This window comes from Bubalus kerabau, chromosome 8, assembly GCF_029407905.1.
Source record: "Bubalus kerabau isolate K-KA32 ecotype Philippines breed swamp buffalo chromosome 8, PCC_UOA_SB_1v2, whole genome shotgun sequence".
Taxonomy (NCBI): Eukaryota; Metazoa; Chordata; class Mammalia; order Artiodactyla; family Bovidae; genus Bubalus; species Bubalus kerabau.
In genome coordinates, this window is record NC_073631.1 from 18,117,715 (window position 1) to 18,139,001 (window position 21,287).

A 21,287-nucleotide genomic window follows, 5' to 3' on the forward strand; every position below is an offset into this window, starting at 1 on the left:
GTGTATTGACTTGTGCTCACTCACATAAAAATTGCATTATACAACTTATACACTCCATGGACCATGGTGATTTTAGAGTCTCAGTGTGGAGAAATCATTGATTGGAATTCTTGTGACAGTGCACCTATAAACATTAAATGGAAAATGGACAGCTTGATGCTGAAATTTAATTCTGATTCACTTAAAATTTTAAGCTTCCCGATACAACCATGTTACTTTTATAATATTTGTTGAGATTTTAGTAAAGAGGGTAGTATACAAACTATAGCAAAGTGGAAGGAATATGGCAAAATTCTTTTTAAAATAAGGGGGTGGGGGGATGCATAATTCTTCCATGAAAGAGAAGTTAGCATTTTATCTTGGAATCTAAATGAGTATCAAATATATACTTAAATTTTCATTTTACAGCTAATTCAGATGTCCTACAGGAAAATGCAGGCCAAAATCTATAATGTGTGAAAATAAGAAGCGTCCCTTGAAGAAAAAAGTACAAAGAAGCTGTTATATGTGAAATAGGGTAGCCTATAGGAAGGTAGAAGAAACCAAAAAGAAAATCCAAGTAAGTGATCTAGACTCTGTAGTGTGAGCTACCTGGCACATTGAAAGGACATGTTGAGGGCAGAGAGAGGTGATATTAAATCAGGGAGATTCTGAAACAGGAAATCTGATTAGTTCACAATGAAAGCTACATGTTAAAATATTTAAATTGGTGCAAGTTGGATAATTGGCAGATTTGAAACTATATACAACTTGATAGAGTCATTTGCATTTTTGGTCATTGTGTTAGCTTCCTAGGGCTGCTATAACAAAGTACAACACACTGAGTTATTTAAAACAACAGAACTTTATCATTTCACAGTTTTGGAGGTTACAGGTCTGAAATCAAGGTGTTGACAGGGCCGTGCTCTACGTTCTGGGGAATTTTATCTGTTCTGTGCCTCTTAGCTTTGTGTGTCACTGGCCCTCCTCATCTTGAAGTTATATTACACAAGCCTCTGCCTCTGTTGTCACATGGCGTTCTCCCTGTATGTCTCTCTCTTAATGTGGTGTTCTCCCCTTTTTGTAAGGACTTCAGTCATATTGAATTAGAGTCCACCCTGCTGCATGCGTGTTAAGTCGCTTCAGTCATGTCCAACTCTTTGCGACCCTTTAGACTATAGCCCACGAGGCTCCTCTGTCCATGAGATTCTCCAGGCAAGATGACTGAAGTGGGTTGCCATGCCCTCCTCCAGGGGATCTTCCCAACCCAGGGACTGAACTGGCATCTCTTAACATCTGCATTGGCAGGCGAGTTCTTTTATCACTAGCACCACCTGGAAAGTCTTTGGCACCATATAGCAGACCAAATCAGAGAGGGCATTGAGAACAGGCTAAATTCATTTACCTATCTCAGTACCTACTATATGCTAGGTCATAGAAATAAAACAATGACTGCTGCTAGGTAGGCAAAAATCTCTGTCCTCATGGAACTTATGTTCTAAAACCTTGGTTCTCGAACTGTGGTCCCTGGAACCTCCGCATCACCTGGGAACTTGTCAGAAATGCAAATTTTTAGGCTCTATTCCACAGATTTGTTGATTCAGAAATTCTTTTAACAAGCTTTTCAGGTGATTCTGGTGTAGACTCAGGTTTGAGAACCACTGATCGAGATGGAGAAAAGAGACAATAATCAAGATGAGTAAGTAAAATATGTAATATATTAGATGTTAATAGGTGCTGTCAGTAAGAATAGGGTGGCTCAGGAAGACACGCCCCCCCACCCCCCCACCAGGAGTAAAGGCCGGAAGGAGTTGGGGAGTAAGCCATGTGAGTATCTGGGTGAGTTGTGTTCCCAACAGAGAACAGCAAGTATAAGGACACTCAGGTATTTGAGGAACAGCAGAGAGTCCAAAGTTAGAACACAGCAAGGAGCAGATAGTAATAGGTTAAGTTTTTGAAATTTCTATTTGTTCTTTTTTAACCTGCAAACACCAAATACTAGGAGAGCAAGAGAAAAGTGCAGGAGTAGGATGCCAGGTTGAACCTAGTTGCCTGTGTAAGAATAGACTAGTATATAATCTAGATATATTTTATACATTCATTTGGCACTATGTGAAGACATTTGAATCACAACTAGGGGGAGTGCTACTGATGTCTAGTGAGTATGGGCCTAGGATGCTGTTGAACATCTTACAGTGAACACGGCACCCCCACAACAGAGAATTACCCAGCTCAGAATGTCAGTTATGTCAGGGTTAAGAAACATTGGCTTAATGGGATTTACAGAGGTTGGGGCATGGATAGCAGAGGAAGGGTGTTTTGTATAGATGGAAAAGACAGTGGGAATAGAGGAGCTCACTGCATTGAGTGTTTATTGAACTGTAAATAGTTCAGAATTGCTGAAACATAAATTATAAGCAGGGGAGAGACTGGGGGGGTGCATACTGTACCTATATGGTAATGCAGTTCTTTGAAAGCAAAGTTATGAAACAGTAGGAAAGCTAATATATTTTAATTTTATATTAAGCATCACTCACCTTTAGGGTAGACTAGTATTTATATTTTATGTATTCATTACATCAGATCAGATCAGATCAGTCGCTCAGTCGTGTCCGACTCTTTGCGACCCCATGAATCGCAACACGCCAGGCCTCCCTGTCCATCACCAACTCCCGGAGTTCACTGAGACTCAGTCCATCAAGTCAGTGATGCCATCCAGCCATCTCATCCTCTGTCGTCCCCTTCTTCTCCTGCCCTCAATCCCTCCCAGCATCAGAGTCTTTTCCAATGAGTCAACTCTTCGCATGAGGTGGCCAAAGTACTGGAGTTTCAGCTTTAGCATCATTCCTTCCAAAGAAATCCCAGGGCTGATCTCCTTCAGAATGGACTGGTTGGATCTCCTTGCAGTCCAAGGGACTCTCAAGAGTCTTCTCCAACACCACAGTTCAAAAGCATCAATTCTTCGGCGCTCAGCTTTCTTCACAGTCCAACTCTCACATCCATACATGACCACAGGAAAAACCATAGCCTTGACTAGACGAACCTTTGTTGGCAAAGTAATGTCTCTGCTTTTCAATATGCTGTCTAGGTTGGTCATTACTTTCCTTCCAAGGAGTAAGCGTCTTTTAATTTCATGGCTGCAGTCACCATCTGCAGTGATTTTGGAGCCCAGAAAAATAAAGCCTGACACTGTTTCCACTGTTTCCCCATCCATTTCCCATGAAGTGGTGGGACCGGATGCCATGATCTTCATTTTCTGAATGTTGAGCTTGAAGCCAACTTTTTCACTTTCCACTTTCACTTTCATCAAGAGGCTTTTGAGTTCCTCTTCACCTTCTGCCATAAGGGTGGTGTCATCTGCATATCTGAGGTTATTGATATTTCTCCCAGCAATCTTGAATCCAGCTTGTGTTTCTTCCAGTCCAGCGTTTCTCATGATGTACTCTGCATATAAGTTAAATAAACAGGGTGACAATATACATCCTTGACGAACTCCTTTTCCTATTTGGAACCAGTCTGTTGTTCCCTGTCCAGTTCTAACTGTTGCTTCCTGACCTGCATACAAATTTCCCAAGAGGCAGATCAGGTGGTCTGGTATGTCCATCTCTTTCAGAATTTTCCACAGTTTATTGTGATCCACATAGTCAAAGGCTTTGGCATAGTCAATAAAGCAGAAATAGATGTTTTTCTGGAACTCTCTTGCTTTTTCCATGATCCAGCAGATGTTGGCAATTTGATCTCTGGTTCCTCTGCCTTTTCTAAAACCAGCTTGAACATCCGAAAGTTTATGGTTCACATATTGCTGAAGCCTGGCTTGGAGAATTTTGAGCATTACTTTGCTAGTGTGTGAGATGAGTGCAATTGTGCCATCGTTTGAGCATTCTTTGGCATTGCCTTTCTTTGGGATTGGAATGAAAACTGACCTTTTCCAGTCCTGTGGCCACTGCTGAGTTTTCCAAATTTGCTGGCATATTGAGTGCAGCACTTTCACAGCATCATCTTTCAGGATTTGGAATAGCTCAACTAGAATTCCATCACCTCCACTAGCTTTGTTTGTAGTGATGCTTTCTAAGGCCCACTTGACTTCACATTCCAGGATGTCTGGCTCTAGGTGAGTGATCACACCATCGTGATTATCTGGGTCGTGAAGATCTTTTTTGTACAGTTCTTCTGTTTATTCTTGCCATCTCTTCTTAATATCTTCTGCTTCTGTTAGGTCCATCCCATTTCTGTCCTCTATCGAGCCCATCTTTGCATGAAATGTTCCTTTGGTATCTCTGATTTTCTTGAAGAGATCCCTAGTCTTTCCCATTCTGTTTTCCTCTATTTCTTTGCATTGATCGCTGAAGAAGGCTTTCTTATCTCTTCTTGCTATTCTTTGGAACTCTGCATTCTTTGTATTAATGTTTTTTAATATTTATAGCCTACACAGTTCATTTGCAAATTTTTCAAATTGTCACTAGTCTCCAAAGAAGTTTTCCAGTATTTTTATTCAAAAATATCTGCATAAAAGTAAACCCAGCCAGTTCAAATCCATGTTGTTCAAGGGTCAACTGTAGTTACCTTTGATGAGAACCTGGGGTAGAGATAGGAATGAAAACATACTCTTTTCTGTATGTATGTGTATGTATGTATATATATACATGTGTGTATATGTATGTTTAATCTATGTTTTCAGTTTGGGTTTGTTTTGTTTCCTGTATATTAGCAATACTTTACTAACAAAAAATTGTAATTGCCAAATGTACCAAGATTTTCCTAATTAGTGCAAATCAATCATTGTTCTTAACATCTACAGCGTATTCTCTGGTAGAGATGTACCATATATTTTTTTTAAACTAGCTCCTCATCAACAAACATCTGTGGCTATGGCTGCCATGAATATCTTTGCACAGTTCTGTGTTTGTGTCCATAAGAAAAATTTCTGATCATGAAATGATGTGTCAAGGCACACTTGAAAAAGTTTACAGATACTGTCAAACTGCTCTTCTAAAAAGACAGTAAGTATGTGTATTCTGAGGAACATTATAGGAGCGTCAGTTTTCTCTCATGTCTGTGTCAATACTGGCTGTTACTAAGCTTAACATTTTTTGCCATTCTGATAGGTTAAGAATAGTATCTCTTCATTTGAGGTTTACATTTCTGTAATACGAGTGAAATGTGAACATCCTTGACCATTGTATTTTTTTTCATTCAAATCCTTTACTTTTTTTTAACTGTTGTTACATTAAGTCGATTATCTTTTTCATGATGGTTTTTGTTATTTTTTGCTGTACAGATTTTTTTAAACATTTTATACAAAACGTACATTTCAACTAGCAGTTTCACTGCCAGTTAATTAAATGAATAACCTCATACACTTTTACTATATTTTTACCTTTTGGGATTTGAAAAAATTGGTTCATGATATAAAAATGTAAAAAAGATGTTTTCTTCTAGTTCTGTTTGAATTTCATTTTTTTTAAGTATTGAAATCTTAGAAACAGAATTTGAAAGAAATAGGTGGAGATCCAGATGGTTGCTTTTTTATCTTTTCCCCAGAAGATTATTATTTCAATATCCTTTCTTGAATAAGCCATCTTTTTCTTGATTTGAAATGCTATGTGTACTATGCATTAAATTTCCATATGTACTTTTTTTTTTCTTTTTTTAACAAACTCTATTTCAGTCTGATAAGGACCACCAGGGATATATATCTTTAGGCTAACAAAGTGAGGTTAATTAACTTGCTGCTGAGAGGGAGATCACACACCAGAGGAACTGCCAGAAGGGATAGTGTTATTATAGCATTCTGGGGAGGGGTGGAGTTTAGACAAAATTTAAATGAAGCAATATTTGATAAGTTTAAAGCACAGCAAGACTGTGTACCGGGTTAATTAACATCAGGCTTGGGCTGAGAAACAGACTTAAGAGTCCCGTTTCCTTGGAGACTACAAAGTTAAGATGAATGTGTGGAATGTTGTGTCTGGGAAACCCTTATCTGAAGCTCTGGGTTGGAAATTGAGGCTGCTTCTGATTAATGATTCATCATCCAAGATGGGGTGTTCCAGTCTCACTGATAACACTTTCAAATAATTCTGGCAGTCTGTAGAGAAAAAAGGTTTCACAGCAGTATGTCTTTAGTATGAATTAATAGAAGCATTAAAAACATTTTTTCCAATCCACAGGTATACTGATGTGCCTGTTCAGCCAGAATATCAAATTGTTTTAATTACTCTACCACGTTATACTCGCATGATTATTTTTCCAAATAACATATAAAATATTTTTTACCACATTATTTAATTTTTAAAAATCTTGTGTCTTAAGTAGATCTGCCTAGATTTAGTCCACCCTCACACCCCTTTCCCAGGTATACTCCTCAGATTTTTTTTATGTGGACCATTTGTAAAGTCTTTATTGAAATTGTTGCAATATTGCTTCTGCTTTATGTTTTTTGGGGTTTTGGCCACAAGGCATATGGGATCTTAGCTCCCCAGCCAGGGATTGAACCTACACTCCTTGCATTGGGAAGCAAAGTCTTAACCACTGGACCACTAGGGAAGTCCTTACTCACACGTTTATTTTTCCAAACTTTTCAGTTACATTATTTAACTTTTAAATATCTTATATTTTAGTTGGGACAGTATTATATATATGTATAATTTACCATCTTAACCATTTTTAAGTGTACAATTCAGTGATGTTAAGTACATTTAACTTGTGCCAACCATGACCACCATCTTCCAGAGTTCTCATCTTATAAAACTGAAACTTCATACCCATTAAATAGTAGCTCCACTTTCTCCTCTCCTACCATTCCCTGGTAATCACCATTCTACTTTCTGTCTTTATGATTTTAGCTAAGTTTCTCATATAAGTGAGATTATTACATAGTATTTGGTTTTTTGTGACTGGCTTCTTTCATTTAGCATAATATGCTGAAGGCTCATGCATGTTGTAGCATATGTCAAAATTTCCTTACTTTAAAAGGCTGAATAATATTCTGTCAGGTATATATAACATATTTTGCGTATCCATTCAACCATTTGGGTTGCTTCCACATATTAGCCATTATGACAGTGCTGCTATAAAAATGGGTATACAGATATCTCTTTGAGACCCTGCTTTGAATTCTTTTGAGCATATACCCAGAAATGGAATTGTTGGATCATGTGGTAATTCTATTTTAATTTTTTCCACATGCTCTTTCCTGCGGTTGATATACTATTCTACATTCCCATTGCTGCTGCTGCTGCTGCTAAATCATTGCAGTCATGTCTGACTCTGTGCGACCCCATCGACGGCAGCCCACCAGGCTCTGCCGTCCCTGGGATTCTCCAGGCAAGAACACTGGAGTGGGTTGCCATTTCCTTCTCCACATTCCCACTAGTAGCATACAAACATTTTCATTTCTCCACATCCTCACCAACACTTGTTATTTTCCTTTTCCTTTTGATAGTAGCTATCGTTAGTGGATGTGAAGCCGTATCTCATTGTGGTTTTGGTTAGCATTTCCCTAATGGTAAGTGATGTTGAGCATTTTATTTCATGCTCAACATGTTCATGCCTATTGGCATTTGTGTATCTTCTTTGGAGAAGTTATCTATTCAAGACCTTTGCCCATTTTTGAATTGTGTTTTTGTTGTCATCGTTAAGTTTTAGGAGTCCTGTATATATTCTGGATATTAATCCCTTACCAGATACATTTGCAAATATGTTCTCCCATTCTTTGGATTCCCTTCTTACTCTATAGATAATACCTTTTGATGCACAAATGTTTTAAGTTTTTATAAAGCCAAGTTTGACTGCCTTTTCTTTTGTTGCATGCACTTTTGATGTCATATCCAAAAAATAACTGCCAACTCCAGTGTTGTGAAGCTTTTGTCTTATGTTTCCTTCTAAGAGTTTTATACATTTAGGGCTTAGTTTAGGTCTTTGATCCATTTTGAGTTAATTTTTGTATATGGTGTAAAGTAGGGGTCCCACTTCATTCTTCAGTGTGTGGATATCCAGTTTTCTCAGTACCTTTTGTTTAACGGACTGTCCTTTGTCCAGTGAATGGACTTGGTCCCTCTTGTCAAAACTCTTTCGACCGTGGATGTGAGGGTTTATGTCTGGGCTCTCTCTTTTGTTCCACTGGGCTGTGTGTCAGTGTCACCCTGTTTTGATCACTGTAGCTTTTTGGTATGTTTTGAAATTAGAAAGTATGTGTCTTCCAGTTTTATTCTTCAAGATTGTTTTGGCTCTTTGGGGTACTTTGACATCCCATATAAATTCTATGATGGGTAATTCTGTTTCTTAAAAAAGCAACATTGGATTTTGATCCAAATTGCATTGAACTTATAGATCACTTTAAATAGTATTGATATCTTAACAATATTAAATCTTCCAGTCCATGAACACGGGATGTCTTTCTGTTTGTGTCTTCTTTAATTTCTGCTGAAGATGCAAAAAATATGAATGTTCTCATTGAAAAGTAACAAAAAAGGTATTTTCACTTTTGATCTTCTGAATCTGAAATTGGAATAGTTTTTAAAATAAAAGTGAAGGCTATTTGTTAATATTTTCTATTTCTGTAGTTTTAATAAATTACTAATAGAAAATATTTTAGTCTATCTCTCAGATAATATGTACTTCTATTATAATTTGTACAAGCTGAATACACATCAAAGAAAATAATATATAGTTCATGCTATATGTCTAGTTCATAAACTTTGGATTATATGTGTATAAAAGTGTCAAGTGATGGGACTATATGATTTTTTATTAGATTGGTGCAAAAGTAATTGCAATTTTTGCATTGTTAAAATTTGCCATTTGATATTGGAATACATCCTGAATAAATGTGGTTATGTTACACATCATTTTAATGTGCATTTGTCACTTTATGTTTTTTTGCTAATGACTTATTACTTACTGTTTATTTTATGTTTATTTTGGACTATAGAAATGTTAAACAAAATGCAAATTTGAACGATTTTCTTATTTGAGTTCACAATGGGTCGTAAAGCAGCAGAGACTGCTCACAGCATCAGCACATCTGGGCTGGGAGCTGCTAACACACGTACAGTGCAGTGGTGGTTCAAGCGGTTTCGCCAGGGAAGCGAGCACCGTGAGGATGACGAGCGTAGTGACCGGCCATCGGGAGTTGACAGTGACCAACTGAGAGCATCATTGAAGCTGATCTTACAACCACACGAGAAGCTGCTGAAGAACTCAGTGTCAGCTATTCTGTGGTTCTGCATTTGAAGCAAATTGGAAAGGTGAAAAAGCTCAATAAGTGGGTGTCTCATGAGCTGACCAAAAATCCAAAAAATTGTTGTTTTGAAGTGTTGTCTTCTCTTATTCTATGCAACAGCAAACCATTTCTCAATCAGATTGTGATGTGTGATGAAAAATGAATTTTATATGACAACCAGTAACAACCAACTAGTGATTTTAACCAAGAAGAAGCTCCAAAGCATTTCCCAGAGTCAGACTTGCACCAAAAAAAGGGCATGGTCACTGTTTGGTGGTCTGCTGCTGGTCTGATCCACTATAGATTTCTGAATCCTAGAGAAACCATTACATATGAGAAGTATGCTCAGCAAATCGATGAGAAGTACCAAAAATTGGAGTGCCTGCAGCGGGCATGGGTCAACAAAAAGTGCTCCATTCTTCTCCTCAATACCCAACTGCTCATCGCACAACCAGTACTTCAAAAGTGGAACGAATTGGGCTACTAAGTTTTGCCTTATCCACCACATTCACCTGACGTCTTGCCAACCAACTACCACTTCTTCAAGCATCTTGACAACTTTTTGCAGGAAAAATGCTTCCACAAGCAGCAGGATGCAGAAAATGTGTTCCAAGAGTTCCTCGAATTCCAAGACATGGATTTTTATGCTATAGGAGTGAACAAACTTACTTCTTGTTGGCAAAAATGTGTTGATTGTAATGGTTCCTATTTTGATTAATAAATAATGTGTTTGAGCCTAGTCAAAATGATTTAAAATTCACAGTCTGAAATTGTAATTACATTTGCACCAACCTAGTATTTAGTAAATTAGGTAGTATAGATGAAGATAACCTATTTGGAAAATATAATTTCAACTGCACAGTCTTCCCTGGTGACTCAGTGGTAAACAATATGCCTCCCAACACCAGAGATGTGGGTTCAATCCCTGGGTGGGGAGGATCCTCTGGAGAAGGAAATGGCAACTCACTCTAGTATTCTTGCCTAGAAAAATCCCATGGACAGAGGAGCCTGGCGGGTTATAGTCCATGGAGTCACAAAGAATTGGACATGACTTAGCAACTAAACAACAACAACTGTGCCTCCCACGTACACACACTTAGAACAGACATTTGTTTGCATTTTATAAGCCAGGCAATGTGTTAGATGCTGAGGAGATAGGGATAAAAGAGTCATAGCTGTTGTTCTTGAAGAATGTATAGTCTAGAGGAAAGAGATGCACATACATACATGTATGCACATACATACTGTGATGCAGTGTAAGTATATAGCAGGAGATGTGAATGAAGGAACAAGAAAACATTTGATTGAAGAGCAGTTAATTTGATCATGGGCAATGGATAAGACTGGTCATAAAAAGTACTGAAACCAAGGTAACCATGAAAGATAATCCTGCATTTATCTGGTAGACATAACTGAGGCAGGCACTCCAGGCAGAAAGAATAGAAAGCCCAAAGTCATCCATATGAAAGACCATGGCAGATTGGAGGATGTCTGAATATAGGCTTTAGGTAAACTAGAGCTAGATCTTGTCCACCAAGTAAGCAGTATGGGCATGATCCTGTGGCATTGGGAAACATTTTTTAAAGAATAAGACTGCTATGTGAAACCTTTATTAGTTGTTGGGAAAGAGCAATAAAAGAGCTGAGCCCAAGGGAAAATTATCAAGGAATGGAGGGATAAAAGTGTCCACAGAGTATAAAATAGATGTGGAAATATGATCAGGTTTGTGGACTTGGGGCATGAATAAGGACATGCCCTCTCAGTTCAAATCAGCTGATATGTTTTGTACCACTGTCTTGTGAAAAGCATCTTAGTCAGCAACTCTGAGAGGTAGGAAGCTATTTCTTGCCTTCTGGGAGTTTACATTCTGTGAACATGAGAAAATATACCAATGACTGAATCCTTAGTTCCTGGGATAGTATTTGACAAATTGAAAGGTACTCAGTCAGTAGTGCCTCCCAGAGATTTCGTAAAACCTCATGGTCATGTTAAAAATCAAGTTGTGTAAATCTCAAAGTGTAATTCTACGTTTAAAAAAATGTTCCCACCAGTTCTAGGTTAAATGATCAAAATGTGAGAATGCCTTTTGCTGTTCTGTGAGTTTCACAGATATTTTTTGCATCCTTAGTGATTTCTGTAATACCCAAAGTTAGTGCTATATTATACTGCTTTATATCAAATTGAAGAAAAAGAGAAGGGGAAAGAGTGCCATACAGATTTCATTTCACATCTGTTCTACTTATTGACTAACCTTCAGACTGGGATTTCCAAGCCTGAGTATAACTACCAGTAACTCAAAGAGAATTAAATCTAAACCCAATGAAAAGAGCATCGAACTAAGGAAAAAGGCTTACTTTAAACATTACTCTCTGAGTCAAGAAGGAAAGTTGAATACAGCATCTTCTTTTTTGAGTTTTATTCACCCAGAAATCAGAACTCTTAAGTCTCTGTTTCATGATGTAGCAAGCTACCAGCCACCATTCAGTATTTTTGCAGAGAAAGAATTTTTTTCAAAATAATGCAGTAACTAATTCTCAAAGTGTGGTCCAGGAAAAGTGAAGTCCTTTATATTGTTTTAGGAGGTTGATAAAGTCAGTCTATTTATACTAATATCAATATATTATTTGCTTTTCTTCAGTCATTCTTATATAAGTTTGCAGTCTGGTTATTTAAGTAGCTACATAATATATGATATTGCAGCAAATTGAATGCAGAAGGAGATATGGAGTTCCAGATCCAGGCGTCTTCTATTAAACCAGATGCTGAGATTTACAAAATTTTAAGCAATGCTACTCTTCTCAATAAGTTTTTTAGAAAATATAATTTTTTTTTTCATAAAATAAGTTGTAAGCAGGTAGTTGTAAACATAACTTATAAAACAGGTAGTGGATTTGTCACTACTATTTATGAATTAATATATATTCTCATTTTAATTTTTAATACAAATCTAATCTATAAATGTAACCCACATAAAAGCTGTTTGAGATCTTCCATGATGCAGAGTTTAAAGGGATCTTGAGACTAAATTTTTTGAGAACTGCACAAGTAATGTATGAGCTTGCCTGGTGGCTCAGATGGTGATGAATCTGCCCCCTGGTTTGGGAAGATCCCCTGGAGAAGGGAATGGCTATCACTATCACTCCGGTATTCAAATTCATCTCACTCAATTTGGAAAAATTTTGGAAAGAAAAATAGTCTTAGTTACCACTAATTCCACCACTGAAATTAGAAATTAGAGTTGAAATTAGAAATGAGAAAATTTTAACATTTTGGTATATATATATATATATATATATAGTTGCTTTTTTTTAGGATAGATTTTTTTTAAAGCACAAAACTATAATAATATTATATATAAAACTTTGTAGCCTTTTTTCACTTGCATGCTAACTGTATTTTATGTTATGTAATTTGAAAAGTTTCAGTTCAGTTCAGTTCAGTCGCTCAGTAGTATCCAACTATTTGCGACACCATGAATCGCAGCACGCCAGGCTTCCCTGTCCATCACCAACTCCTGGAGTTCACTCAAACTCATGTCCATTGAGTCGGTGATACCATCCAGCCATCTCATCCTCTATCGTCCCCTTCTCCTCCTGCCCCCAATCCCTCCCAGCATCAGGGTCTTTTCCAATGAGTCAACTCTTCGCATGAGGTGGCCAAAGTATTGGAGTTTCAGCTTTAGCATCAGTCCTTCCAATGAACACCCAGGACTGATCTCCTTTAGGATGGACTGGTTGGATCTCCTTGCAGTCCAAGGGACTCTCAAGAGTCTTCTCCAACACCACAGTTCAAAAGCATCAATTCTTCAGCGCTCAGCTTTCTTCACAGTCCAACTCTCACATCCATACATGACCACTGGAAAAACCATAGCCTTGACTAGATGGACCTTTGTTGGCAAAGTAATGTCTCTGCTTTTGAATATGTTATCTAGGTTGGTCATAACTTTCTTCCAGGGAGCAAGCATCTTTTAATTTCATGGCTGCAGTCACCATCTGCAGTGATTTGGAGCCCAAAAAACTAAAGTCAGCCACTGTTTCCCCATCTATTTGCCATGAAGTGATGGGACAAGATGCCATGATCTTTGTTTTCTGAATGTTGAGCTTTAAGCCAACTTTTTCACTCTCCTCTCTCACTTTCATCAAGAGGCTTTTTAGTTCCTCTTCACTTTCTGCCATAAGGGTGGTGTCATCTGCGTATCTGAGGTTATTGATATTTCTCCCGGCAATCTTAATTTCAGCTTGTGCTTCTTCCAGCCCAGCGTTTCTCATGATGAACCAGTCTGTTGTTGTTCCATGTCCAGTTCTAACTGTTGCTTCCTGACCTGCATTCAGGTTTCTCAAGAGGAAGGTCAGGTGGTCTGGTATTCCTATCTCTTTCAGAATTTTCCACAGTTTATTGTGATCCACACAGTCAAAGGCTTTGGCATAGTCAGTAAAGCAGAAATAGATGTTTTTCTGAAACTCTCTTCCTTTTTCCATGATCCAGCAAATGTTGGCAAATTGATCTCTGGTTCCTCTGCCTTTTCTAAAACCAGCTTGAACATCTGGAAGTTCATGGTTCACATATTGCTGAAGCCTGGCTTGGAGAATTTTGAGCATTACTTTACTAGCATATGAGATGAGTACAATTGTGTGGTAGTTTGAGCATTCTTTGGCATTGCCTTTCTTTGGGATTGGAATGAAAACTGACCTTTTCCAGTCCTGTGGCCACTGCTGAGTTTTCCAAATTTGCTGGCATATTGAGCGCAGCACTTTCACAGCATCATCTTTCAGGATTTGAAATAGCTCAACTGGAATTCCATCACCTCCACTAGCTTTGTTTGTAGTGATGCTTTCTAAGGCCCCCTTGACTTCACATTCCAGGATGTCTGGCTCTAGGTGAGTGATCACACCATCGTGACTATCTGGGTCGTGAAGATCTTTTTTGTACAGTTCTTCTGTGTATTCTTGCCACCTCTTCTTAATATCTTCTGCTTCTGTTAGGTCTATACCATTTCTGTCCTTTATTGAACCCATCTTTGCATGAAATGTTCCCTTGGTATCTCTAATTTTCTTGAAGAGATCTCTAGTCTTTCCCATTCTATTGTTTTCCTCTATTTCTTTGCATTGATCTCTGAGGAAGGCTTTCTTATCTCTTCTTGCTATTCTTTGGAACTCTGCATTCAGATGCTTATATCTTTCCTTTTCTCCTTTGCTTTTCGCTTCTCTTCTTTTCACAGCTATTTGTAAGGCCTCCTCAGACAGCCATTTTGCTTTTTTGCATTTCTTTTTCTTGGGGATGGTCTTGATCCCTGTCTGCTGTACAATGTCGCGAACCTCCATCCATAGTTATCAGGCATTCTGTCTATCAGACTGGTCCCTTAAATCTATTTCTCACTTCCACTGTATAATCATAAGGGATTTGATTTGTACAGGCATTGTTTAAATGCTTTTCTATATTTTATTAAAATGATTTCCTTCAATTATATTAAGTGTTCAGCTACTAAGCTACAGTTTGAAGACATACGCTGTGCTGCTGCTGCTAAGTCGCTTCAGTCATGTCTGACTCTGTGTGACCCCATAGACAGCAGCCCACCAGGCTCCTCCGTCCCTGGGATTCTCCAGGCAAGAACACTGGAGTGGGTTGCCATTTCCTTCTCCAATGCATGAAAGTGAAAAGTGAAAGTGAAGTCGCTCAGTCATGTCTGACTCTTAGCGACCCCATGGACTGCAGCCCACCAGGCTCCTCCATCCATGGGATTTTCCAGGCAAGAGTACTGGAGTGGGGTGCCATTGCCTTCTCCGGGAATACACTATAGAAAATTTTAAATTGTCTTGAGTTTTTAATGATACCAGATCAGGTCACTTGGCAAAATATCAAAAGTATCAGAAATTTATGTAACTCGTTTAACCTATATCATGCTAGGGAAAGATTAAGTGAATGAATTTAAATCACTTAGAACAGTATTCTTTGCATTGAATCATCATTCAATGTTACCTATTTTTATTTGCTAGATCATATTTTATTATAGATTTGGCTTTTATTTTTAATGTTGTATTTCAGATATACAGATGACCAACTGAATGTTTCCCAAGTTGCAGACCTGCATCTCTTCACTGATGCTGTCTCATCATTTCTGCATCAGTCCCCTACTAATGCTTTAAAATAGATAGTGTGATACACTGGATATTTGACCTGACCAAGCCTGTCATGTATTTAAAATACCTTTACTTATCCTTCATTCTTATTGGATAGTTTGGCAGAGAATAAAATTGTAGGTTCAAAATCATTTTTTCTCCTAATTTTTAGGGAGTTTCTCCATTATCTTCAGCTTTCATCATTGCTGTTTGAAAGTTCAAAACCATTGAATTCCTGATCTCTTATATGTGACCTTTTGCCCCTTTCTATGAAAGTTTACAGAATGGTTTTGTTAACTCAATTGTTGTGAAATTTTATTATAATGTATCTTTATGGGTCTTTTCTTATTCACTGTGCTGGGTATTACTGAATCTTTTCAGTCTGGAAATTTCCTTGAAATGTTTGGTTGTTGGTATCGTCCTCTGTTTTATCTACATCTATAATCATTAGTTATCAGATTTCTTGTTTTCCTATTACCTGGCCATTTTGCTCACTTTTAGGGTAATTTTCTTAACTTTTTCCTATAGCTGTTGTATTGAGGTTTTTTATTTTCTTATATCTTAATTTCTTGAAGTACTTCTCTTTTTTTTTTTTTGGTACAGACCATGTTGAAGTCTTTATTGTGTTTGTTACAGTATTGCTTCTGTTTTATGTTTCAGTTTTTTGGCTGAGAGGCATATGAGATCTTAGCTTCCTGACCAGGGATCGAACCTGCACCCTCTGTAGTGGAAGGCAAAGTCTCAACTACTAGACTGCCAGGAAAGTCCCTTGCACTTTTTATTGTCAGGAATAAAAATTTTAAGGTGGTGTCTTGTTCTTATTTCAAGAATATGATGGCATGATTAAGTTTTCATGTCATTACATAGTCCTTTTCAAGTTACTTTAAATTTGACTATGTTAATTTTTTTCTTTCATATTACAGGTTTTCTTTAAAATATCTGGTGACTCTTAACTGGCTATTTATGTTTTAGAGTAGATACTTAAAAGATAACTGAAATCTCTATACATGTCATTTTGCAATAAGGAATTCATGCTCTGAGCCACAGTCAGCTCCCGGTTTTGTTTTTGTTAACAGTATAGAGCTTCTCTGTCTTTGGCTGCAAGGAATATAATCAGTCTGATTTCAGTATTGACCATCTGGTGATGTCCATGTGTAGAGTCTTCTCTTGTGTTGTTGGAAGAGGGTGTTTGCTATGACCAGTGCATTCTCTTGGCAAAACTCTGTTAGCCTTTCCCCTGCTTCATTTTGTACTCCAAGGCCAAATTTGCCTGTTACTCCAGGTATCTGTAGACTTCTTACTTTTCCATTCCAGCCCCCTATAATGAAAAGGACATCTTTTGGGGGTGTTAGTTCTAGAAGGTCTTGTAAGTCTTCATTGAACCGTTCACCTTTAGCTTCTTCAGCATTACTGGTCGGCGCACAGACTTGGATTACTGTGATATTGAATGGTTGTCTTGGAAACAAACAGAGATCATTCTGTCGTTTTTGAGATTGCACCCAAGTAATGCATCTTGGACTTTTTTGTTGACTATGAGGGCTACTCCATTTCTTCTAAGGGATTCTTGCAAACAGTAGTAGATATAATGGTCATCTGAATTAAATTCGCCCATTCCTCCTTACTGTAAAATTCAGATTTAAATTGAAGAAAGTAGGGAAAACCACTAGACCACTCAGGTATGACCTATATCAAATCCCTTATGATTATACAGTGGAAGTGACAAATAGATTCAAGGGATTAGAACTGATAGACAGAGTGCCTGAAGAACTATGGATGGAGGTTCCTGACACTGTAGAGGAAGCAGTGACCAAAACCATCCCCAAGAAGAAATGCAAAAAGGCAAAATGGTTGTCTGAGGAGGCCTTACAAATAGCTGAGAAAGGAAGAGAAGCTAAAGGCAAAGGAGAAAATTCAACCCATTTGAATGCAGATTTCCAATGAAAACCAAGGAGAGATAAGAAGGGCTTCCTCAGTGATCTATGCAAAGAAACAGAGGAAAACAATAGACTGGGAAAGGCTAGAGATCTCTTCAAGACAATTAGAGATACCAAGGGAACATTTCAAAGATTGGCACAGTAAAGGATATATTAGATGTTAGGTCTATATGCACCTGACAGAAGCAGAAGATGTTAAGAAGAGGTACAAGAATACACAGAAGAACTGTACAATAAAGATCTTCATGACAAAGGAGGTGAGAATATACACTGGGGCAAAGACAGCCTCTTCAATAAATGGTGCTGGGAAAACTGGACAGCTACACGTAAAAGAATGAAATTAGAACACTTCCTATCACCATACACAAAGATAAACTCAAAATGGATTAAAGACCTAAATGCAAGACCATAAACACTCTTAGAGGAAAACAGAGGCAGAACACTCGATGACATAAATCAAAGCAAGGTCCTCTATGACCCACCTCCTAGAGTAACATGTAAAAACACAAGTAAACAAATGGGACCTGATTAAACTTAAAAGCTTTTGCACAGCAAAGCAAACTATATACAAGGTGAAAAGACATCCCTCAGAATGGGAGAAAATAATAGCAAATGGAACAACTGACAAAGGATTAATTTCCAAAATATACTAGCAGCTCATACAACTCAATACCAGGAACACAAACAACACAATCAAAAAGTGGGGAAAAGACCTAAACAGACATTTCTCTAAAGAAGACATACAGATGGCTAACAAACACATGAAAAGATGCTCGACATTGCTCATTATTAGAGAAATGCAAGTCCATAACGAATTAACGAATGTTAATTCGTTGTAAAGCTAGTTTGGTGGTACTGAATTCTCTTAAATTTTGCTTGTCTGAAAAGCTTTTGATTTCTCCATCAATTTTGAATGAGATCCTTGCTGGGTACAGTAATCTTGGTTGTAGGTTTTTCCCTTTCAGTACTTTAAATATATCCTGCCATTCCCTTCTGACCTGCAGAGTTTCTGCTGAAAGATCAGCTGTTAAGCATATGGGGTTTCCCTTGTATGTTATTTGTTGCTTCTCCCTTGCTGCTTTTAATATTCTTTCTTTGTGTTTAGCCTTTGTTTGTTTGATTAGTGTGTGTTTTGGTGTGTTTCTCCTTGGGTTTGTCCTGTATGGGACTCTTTGTGCCTCTTGGACTTGATTGACTATTTCCTTTTCCATGTTGGGGAAATTTTCAACTGTAATCTCTTCAAAAATTTTCTCATACCCTTTCTTCTTCTCGTCTTCTGAGACCCCTATTATTCAAAAGATGGTGCATTTGGTATTGTCCCAGAGGTCTCTGAAACTGTCCTCAGTTCTTTTCATTCTTTTCACTTTATTCTGCTCTTCAGAAGTTATTTCCACCATTTTATCTTCCAGCTCACTGATTCATTCTTCTGCTTCAGATATTCTGCTGTTGATACCTTCTAGAGTATTTTTAATTTCAGTAATTGTGTTGTTTGTCTCTGCATGTTTATTCTGTAATTCTTCTAGATCTTTTTAAATTGATTGCTGAATTTTATCCATTTTGCTTTCCAGGTTTTTGGTCATCTTTACTGTTATTATTCTGAATTCTTTTTCAGGTAGTTTGCCTATTTCCTCTTCATTTATTTGGACTTCTGTGTTTCTAGTTTGTTCCTTCATTTGTATAGTATTTCTCTGCCTTTTCATTTTTTGTTTTTAACTTATGTGTTTGAGTTCTCCTTTTCCCAGGCTTCAAGGTTGAATTCTTTCTTCCTTTTTGATTTCTCCCCTCTAAAATTGATCCAGGGGTTTGTGTAAGTTTCTCACAGGGTGAGATTTGTGCTGAGTTTTTGTTTGTTTGTTTTTCCTCTGATGGGCAAGGCTGAGTGAGGTGGTAATCCTGTCTGCTGATGATTGGGTTTGTAGTTTTGTTTTGTTTGTTGTTTAGATGAGGCATCCTGCATGGGGTGCTACTGGTGGTTGGGTGATGCTGGGTCTTGTATTACAGTGGTTTCCTTTGTATGAGTTCTCACTATTTGATACCCACCTAGGGTTAATTCTCTGGTAGTATAGGGTCTTGGAGTCAGTGCTCCCACTGCAAAGGCTCAGGGCTTGATCTCTGGTCAGGAACGAAGATTCCACAAGTGGTTTGTTATGGCATTAAGTGAAGAAGTGAAGTCACTCAGTCGTGTCCGACTCTTTGCGACCCCATGAACTATAGCCCACTAGGCTCCTCCATCCATGGAATTTCCTAGGCAAGAGTACTGGAGTGGGTTGCCATTTCCTTCTCCAGGGGATCTTCCCAACCCAGGGATCGAACCCAGGTCTCCTGCATTGCGGGCAAACAAATATCCAAAAACAAGAAACCAAAGATGAACCCCAGACAAATGGCAGTTACAAAATCAGGCAAATAATATCTAAAATAATGGAATATGCACATATACATAAACGCCCATGAGCAAAGTCAAAACAGTTCAACGAAAATAAAGTATAATAGATTGACCCGGTTAACAAACGAAGTTAAAAAAATTATATTTACTGGTTAAGAACAAAACTAACTAAAACACAAACTGAAAAACAAAACTAAAGCAAGGTGCCAAGTGAGGAATAAAGCAATGAAAACAAAATTAACAAATATGTTGAGAGGAAAGAAAAGAAAGAAACAATAGATATGCAAATTAAATAGAAGTAGATAAAGATATTTACATATATTAAAAAATTAACTGCAAGGGGAAAAAAAAGTAGGAAAAGCAAACAAAGGAATAAATGTAGAATAATAATAATTGTTTAAAAAAATTACAATTAAAAAGGAGGGGGGGAATTTCCCCAGAACTGCAAAAGCCTGATAAAGAGGCAGAGGTTTATAATACCAATAAAAAATGTGACTGAGAACAAAAGGAAAAAACTTGGTTAGATTTCGTAGTGCCAATAAAATTGACAACTACAACTGCGGGGGGAGGGGTGGACGGGCGGCAGCGGGGAGAAGGAAAAATCCTAAAGAATCTACAGAACAAGTCAAAACATCAGAATAATAAATGTTTTTCCTGAGTCACTGCTGTCAGAGTCCTTTCCCCAGCTGGGAGTCACAGTCCACCTCGCCTCCCTAGGATGCCTTCCAACACTGCTGATCTCTGGGTCTGCTGTGAGGGCAGCTCAGATTCTGATCTGCTCCTACTCTATGTTCTTGCCTCCAGTGTCCAGCTATCAGAACTAGTGCTTTTTCTTTTGTGGGAGCTCTCAATGACCTTTTATATATTCCACAGACACAGAGTCTGCCTGGTTGATCATATGGGTTTAATCTGCAGCTTGTACAGCTGGTGGGAGGGTTTGGGGTCTTCTTCCTTAGCCACACTGCCCCTGGTTTTCAATTGTGATTTTATTTCCACCTCTGCACGTGGGTCGTCCACTGGAGTTTGCTCCTGAGGCTGCCCTGGAGGACTTGGGTTTGCCTCTCTGAGGGCCAGGTGTGGAGGTGGTGCAGCTGCCGGGGTTGCAGGAGTTCTGGCAGCACCAGGTACTCAGGGGAGTTGGCAGCGAGGGCTGCAGGACATATATAGTGCTCTAGAAGGGTGTGGCAACCAGTATTGGCCAATACACTCCAGTCTTCTTGCCTAGAGAACCCCTCTCTGTCAGAGAAGCCTGGCAGGCCACAGTCCACAGGGTTACAACGAGTCAGACACTACCGAAGCAAACCTGTGAGCATAGGCACCAGACGTTTTTGCCTGTGGCAGCTCTGCCCCAATGAGTGTTGAGCGTGAAGGTGGCGCAGCTGCTTGGCTTGCGCAGGCCCTGGCGCCGCCAAGTGTGCAGGGACATGACTGCCTCTGTCACAGGAGTTATGGCCCCATTAGAGTCTTTTTTCAAGCCTCTTGTAGCTGGCCATCAGAAGGCCTCTTTGGCCAGTTTTTCTCCATAGCTCCACCCGTTCAGGCACTTAGAGGGCTCCCTTGCCTGGGGTCCTTCTCTGTTGTTCAGTGCATCAGGCACATAGAGGGGCCCCCGCCTGGGGTCCTACAATATAAATCAGTGTATCAGGCGTTTGATG

General features: G+C 38.5%; 1 protein-coding gene across 6 annotated transcripts in view; it reads left to right on the plus strand.

Moving 5' to 3' along the window:
- The window catches only part of C1GALT1 (core 1 synthase, glycoprotein-N-acetylgalactosamine 3-beta-galactosyltransferase 1), a 49,915-nt gene that overhangs the window by 1,984 nt on the left and 26,644 nt on the right, over positions 1–21,287 (plus strand). For 3 of the 6 annotated variants that reach the window (XM_055589808.1, XM_055589810.1, XM_055589811.1), the window contains exon 3: positions 409–559. The exons of the other annotated variants lie outside the window; for them this stretch is intronic. The gene's annotated coding sequence lies outside the window, so the exon portion shown is untranslated. The remainder of the gene's footprint in view (positions 1–408; positions 560–21,287) is intronic. 6 annotated transcript variants of the gene reach the window in all.